Below are 7,012 nucleotides of genomic sequence, written 5' to 3' on the forward strand. Positions count from 1 at the left end.
CCATGCCATGTATTGTTCTGTAGTGAGTGGTCAAGCTCACCAACATGCCTACTTATTGTTGTTCCTGCCATGTATGAATTTGTCATATCTTTTGCCATGTTTACATGGGTGCCATCATATTTTTTGTGCCCTTTTGGCTCATGGTCAGTAAGGGACTTTTGTTCTATGCTTTTAGTAGATTCATGCCATGCCTTTGTTTTCCATGATAAGTTCCTGTAGCATGTTGTTTGATAGCTCTAAACATTGCAACCTGATGTTATTTCCTGAAAAGTCTGAAACTGTTATAATTTGCAATCTTCCCATGTCCTTTTGAGAATGTTCTATTCTTTTCTGGAGATAGCACAGTGTTCATGTCTTGTCATGCTTTACCTGTACTTCATGCTCATGCCTTTTGTTCTTATGTTGGGATGTTGTAGCTTGTTGTTTTGATGCTTGCAATATGCCTAGTTGTTGTTTTGGTCAGATTGTTGCTATAACTTGTTTCATGTGTGTGTGTTGAACCGTTGCTCCGTTTTGAGTGTGCTCTATATGAAACTTGCTTGTTTTTGCATCTAGTTTCATATTATCATGTCGCATCCTTGTTTTGAGGTGTTTGCTTGATGTTTGTATGCATTTTGCATCAATGCCATGTTTAACTTGTTTTGCTCATATCTTCTAGACCGTAGCTCCGAACTAAATGAACTTTATATGTAACTTGACTAGAATCTCGTGTAGATCATCTTGGTGCATCTTAACTTGCTGTTTAACAACTTGAACATAAGGTTTATTCAGATCTGGACCAATTTCGAAACTTGCATATGAGGACTTACCGGAATTGTTATATGTTGTTTCCGGCCTCATTTAAACTTGCCTTGATGTGTTGTTCTTGTTTGCATCATCTCTTGCCATGAGTAGCCTCATCTAGCTTTCTCATGCATCATGCTTGTTGTGCATCATGTCTTGTTCATGTGTGGTGTGTTTACTATGTTGTGTGCTTGTTCTCGATAGTTCCCGTTTCGTTGCGATCGTGAGGATTCGTTCGTCTACGCTTGGTTCGTCTACGTGGCTTCATCTTCTTCATGGACTCGTTCTTCTTCCTTGCAGGATTTCAGGCAAGATGACCGCTATCCTGGATCTCACTACTATCATTGCTATGCTAGTTGCTTCGTTCTATCGCTATGCTGCGCTTCCTATCACTTTTTCCTTAAGCCTCCCAAATTGCCATGAACCTCTAACCTTTGACACCCTTCCTAGCAAACCGTTATTTGGCTATGTTACCGCTTTGCTCAGCCCCTCTTATTGCGTTGTTAGCTGCAGGTGAAGTTGAAGATTGCTCCATGGTGGACAGGGTTATGTTGGGATATCACAATATCTCTTATTTTATTAATGCATCTATATATTTGGTAAAGGGTGGAAGGCTCGGCCTTATGCCTGGTGTTTTGTTCCACTCTTGCCGCCCTAGTTTCCGCCATACCGGTATTATGTTCCCGGATTTTGCGTTCCTTACACGGTCGGGTGATTTATGGGACCCCCTTGACAGTTCGCTTTGAATAAAACTCCTCCAGCAAGGCCCAACCTTGGTTTTACCATTTGCCTCACCACCACCTACCCTTCCCTTGGGAGTAATTAACCCAAGGGTCATCTTTATTTTAGCCCCCCCCCAGGCCAATGCTTCTCTAAGTGTTGGTCCGAAACGAGCAACCTGCGGGGCCACCTCGGGGCAACTCGAGGTCTGGTTTTACTCGTAGCTTGACTTATCCGGTGTTGCCTTGAGAACGAGATATGTGCAGCTCCTATCGGGATTGTCGGTGCATCGGGCGGCTTTGCTGGTCTTGTTTTACCATTGTCGAAATGTCTTGTAAACTGGGATTCCGAGACTGATCGGGTCTTCCTGGGAGAAGGTATATCCTTCGTTGATCGCGAGAGCTTATCATGGGCTAAGTTGGGACACCCCTGCAGGGTATAAACTTTCGAGAGCCATGCCCGCGGTTATGTGGCAGATGGGAATTTGTTAATGTCCGGTTGTAGATAACTTGACACCAGATCCGAATTAAAACGCATCAACCGCGTGTGTAGCCGTGATGGTCTCTTCTCGGCGGAGTCCGGGAAGTGAACACGGTCTTTGGGTTATGTTTGACGTAAGCAGGAGCTCAGGATCACTTCTTGATCATTACAAGTTGACGACTGTTCTGTTTGCTCTCTTCTCCCTCTTATTTGCGTATGTTAGCCACCATACCATGCTTAATCGCTGCTGCAACCTCACCACTTTACCCCTTCCTTTCCCATTAAGCTTTGCTAGTCTTGATACCCATGGTAATGGGATTGCTGAGTCCTCGTGGCTCACAGGTTACTACAACAACAGTTGCAGGTACAGGTTATGCGATGATCTTGACGCGAGAGCGATGTTACTTGTTTTGGAGTTCTTCTTCTGCTTCTTCTTCGATCAGGGGATAGGTTCCAGGTCGGCAGCCTGGGCTAGCAGGGTGGATGTCGTTTGAGTTTCTGTTTGTGTTTCATCTGTAGTCGGATGGTGCTCTTTTGTAAGATGATGTTGTATTCGTGTGGCATTGTATGTCTCTTGTATGTATCCCCATCTATTATGTAATGTTGATGTAATGATATCCACCTTGCAAAAGCGTTTCAATATGCGGGTCTATCCTTGGTGGGACCTTCGAGTTCCTTTTGGATAGGGTCGCATATTGGGCGTGACACCAGTGTTCGAACCTCAAGGGTCTGTCAGAACCCGAAATCCGACATTTGGTGCACCAGGTAGGGGTGCGCCGGAATTCGTCTTCCATCGCCCTGTTCTCCTCCGACCACCACATCCATGTGTGACGCTCGTCGGGCCCGCGTCGAGCGCCGAGCCGCCCTCGCTTCCCGTGTCGCCCAGACGGTTCCCGTCGGCGGGCGCCCTCATCGTTCCCCGTCACCTGCCGTCAATGCCGCCACCGGCACGGCGGGGAACGAGCAGCAAGCATCATCCCAGCATCCCTCCGTGAGGCAAGACGGCTGCACTGCTACCCCCTCGCTCATCCCAACTGGTTCTTCGTCTCGCGCGTTCCGCGCACCCATGGAGGCTCGAGCTTCGCTCATCGCGGCAAACGAGCTCCTGCGCTACCGTCCCGTCGGCGACGTCTACGAAGAATGGCTCGACCGCGTCACCGAGCTCGTCCGTGTCGCAGGGGGCTCTCCTGCGCCGTCCGTCCCGCTGCACCGCACCCTGCCCTGCGCGGGCGACGAAGCTCCGGGGGCGCCTCAGCCGCCTCCCCCTCAAGAAGGCGCCCTGGCCCCAAGGCGCGTGGCCCCTGGGCGGAACCCGCTACGTTAGGCGCCAGCACGGCAAGAGCAGAGCTGCCAAGAAGTCCCTCGCCCGCAAGAAGCTGCCAGAGTGCTCCCTGCTCCAGCTCGTCGCGACCACGCTCCTGCTCCAGCACATCAAGACCCCGCGCTGCTCCCAGCTGCAGCTCATGGGGACCCGCAGGACCAAGCTCTTCGTCACCCAAGGCCTCTCGTGGCCACAGCAGACTGCCGTGCCTTCACCCCCGAGCTGCGCAGCGTCTCGTGGCCCGGCAAGTTCAAGCCAGACCTACCTCCTCGCTACGACGGTACGGCTGACCCCGCGGAATTCCTCCAGCTCTACGAGCTGGGCATCGAAGCTGCCAACGGAGACGAGAAGATCATGACGAACTGGTTTCCCATGGCGCTCAAGGAAGGGGCCCACACCTGGCTCCTGAACCTGGCTCCAGGCACAATCTCCTCCTGGGACGAGATGCGCACCCGCTTCATCGCCAACTTCCAGGGTACTCGTGACCGGCCACCCGCCGTGAGCGACATCCGCCGTATCAAGCAGCAACCAGGGGAAACCCTGCATAAGTACATCCAGCGCTTCAACAATGCACGCCTCAAGATTCCCAAGGTGACCGAGGAGGCCATCATCTCAGCCTTCTCCAACAGCGTGCGCGACGTCAAGATGAAGGAGGAGCTGGCGATGCATGAAGACCTGTGCACTTCCTTGGAGCTGTTCAACTTGGCGACCAAGTGCGCCATGGCTGAGGAAGGGCGTCTCTCCCTCCTCCAGCTGCCTGCCGCAGACCCAGAGGAGAAGAAATCCAAGGCCAAGGATGTGAAGCGCAAGGGGGCTGCCGTGCTCGCGGCAGAACCAGACACCAAGCGGGGCAGAGATCAGCCCGAATCTTCCAAAGGCGGTCGGTACTGCATGTACCACGACCTCCACACCCACAACACCAATGAATGCCAAGAGCTCCGAGCCGTGCGTGAAGGAAGGATCGGCCGGCATCCCGACCTTAGCGACCGGGGCTACGGTCGAGAAGGAGGAAGGAACGCAAGACGCTGGGAAGACCGCGGCCCTCGCCAAGGGTGGCGCGACCGACCTCGCGAGGATCGCTGGCAGGACCCGCCTCACGAAGGAGACTGGAGGGATCAGCCTTGCGAGGATCGCCTGCAAGGCAACGTAGGCCTCCCTCCGCTGCCGCCGCAGCCAAGGAGAAATGGGGACCGTCATCAGGACGAGGGGACTGGGGGCTTCCAGGAGCCACGCGCGATCGCCTACATCCTAGGCGGAGCTCAAGCCCCAGCCTCTCAACGCGTCTTCAAGCAGTTCGCCCGCGAAGTGAATGCAGTCCTCCCCAAGCTCAAAGCCACGCGCCCTCTCAGGTGGTCGGCGTGCGCCATCACGTTCAGCTCAGCGGATCAGCTCAAGTGCGCAGCCACAGCCGGAGTCCTCCCAATGCTTTGTTCCCCAATCATCAGCAACGTGCTAGTCACCAAGACCCTCATTGATGGCGGGGCAGGGCTCAACGTCCTGTCCGTGGAAACATTCAACAATCTCCAGGTGCCCTACAATCAGCTTCAACCAACCAAGCCTTTCTCCAGAGTCACCGACGGCTCCACGGTCCCGATTGGGCAGGTCCGCCTCCCTGTCACCTTCGGGGCGCGCGACAACTACCGCACCGAGCTCATCGACTTCGACGTCGCCCACATTCGCCTGCCATACAACGCCATCCTCGGGTACCCAGCGCTGGCCAAGTTCATGGCCATAACCCACCACGGCTACAACGTCCTCAAGATGCCAGGAAGTGGCGGAGTCATCACGGTGCCCTGCAAAGAGAAAGACGCGGTGTGCTCCCTGGAACGAGCCTTTCAGGCCGCATCACTGGAAGACCCGGATCACGGAAGCAGGATGATGTAGGGTGGGACCCTAATTCGTCGATCTTTCACGTTTGGAGGGGATCCTATGGAGGAAACACGAAGAACACACGGAAGCACGAGGGGAAACACGGGGAAAACGAGAGAGAATCACTCAACCAACAAGGAATCGATCACACAAGTGCTAGATCAACATACACACATGAGATCCACAAGATACATAGTCAACTAGGGTAAGGATACAAAGGAACCGTTCATCTCCAAGAGGGGGCCTTGATGTTCTTCCCTAGATAGGGGTCTTGAATCCGCTGAGGGATCTTCTCCTAGACGGAGGTCCTGATCTCCGAGGAGAAGTAACCGAGTGGATGAGCAAAGGCTCTCACACAAATATGAGCTAATCCAATGCTAAGTCTTAAAGTGAGGAGAGGGGGTCCTATATATAGAGTTTGGGGCGAAGGGGTACATGGGCTCAGCCCAACACACGCACACAGGCGCTGGCCGGATGATCCGGACGGGGGTCCGGATGATCCGGGCTGGTCCGGATGATCCGGGTGGAGGCCCGGATGAGCCGGAGGGTCGGCTGGCGGTCGCGCAGGGCCGGATATCCGGCTGGTGGTCCGGACGTCCGGGCGGGGTCCGGATGATCCGGGACGGGGCCCGGATGGTCCGGCTTCGGGGGAGAGCTTCTGTTGCCTTCGGTCGATTTAGCCGGATCGTCCGGACCGGGGTCCGGATCATCCGGGCTCTGTCCGGATCGTTCAGGCCTCCGTCCGGATCATCTGGCCTCTCTGGTCCTTGTTGCTTTCTCCTCTCCGTCTTCATGCATGTCTTCCGCTTCCGGTTCTCCTTGCTTCCTAGCCTCTTCATGGTCGACTCCTTGGTACCTGAGTATGCATAGCATTTCTGTTTGAGGTAGTAACCATGTCTCGTGTGAATCGAAAGGGAATTGTGAGAGGAGTGACGTCACCTCGGTTTCGAGAGCTCTTGCACGTGCTCGAGTCATAGGTCCTTGTGGGGTTGGATGTGTTGATGTAGAGTCCATGGGGATGATGGAAGGATGCTCCGCATCATATCCCCTCCCTTCGAAAGGATCCAACCTCGGATCTAGATCTTCATCACCATGGAAAGGCGAGAGGTCTTTGACGTTGAAGGTGTCGCTCATGTTGTACTTGTCGCTTGGTAGGTCGAGCTTGTATGCGTTGTTGTTGTAGCGTGCTAACACCTTGAAGGGTCCATCGGCTCGGGGTAGTAGTTTCGACTTGCGTTCGTTGGGGAAGCGTTCCTTGCGAAGGTGTAGCCACACGAGATCGCCTATGTTGAAGATCATGGGTTGCTTATTGATGTTGAGCTTGGTCGCTAGTCGTTGTACTTGGTGCTCGATGGTGTTTCTTGTATCTTCATGCATCTTCTTGATGTAGCTTGCATGGGCACTTGCGTCGAGGTTGGTGCGCTCTTGTAGAGGTAGAGGTAGAATGTCCAATGGGGACAATGGGTTGAAGCCGTAGACGACCTCGAAGGGGGACTTGCCGGTCGTCGAATGTCTTGCGCGGTTGTAGGCGTACTCGGCGATGGGTAAACACGTCTCCCACTCCTTGATGTTCTTCTTGATCAACACGCGAAGTAGAGTGGAGAGCGTCCGGTTCGTCACCTCTGTTTGGCCGTCGATTTGAGGGTGGTATGCGGATGAGAACAAGAGCTTGATTTCGAGCTTGGCGCATAGGGTCTTCCAAAAGTAACTCAAGAACTTGACGTCGCGGTCGGAGACGATTGTCTTTGGTACTCCATGAAGGCGCAAGATTTCCCTACAAAAGAGATTTGCAATATGTGAAGCATCGTCTACCTTGTTGCAAGGAATGAAATGTGGCAT

Source organism: Triticum dicoccoides, chromosome 3B (assembly GCF_002162155.2).
Source record: "Triticum dicoccoides isolate Atlit2015 ecotype Zavitan chromosome 3B, WEW_v2.0, whole genome shotgun sequence".
Taxonomy (NCBI): domain Eukaryota; kingdom Viridiplantae; phylum Streptophyta; class Magnoliopsida; order Poales; family Poaceae; genus Triticum; species Triticum dicoccoides.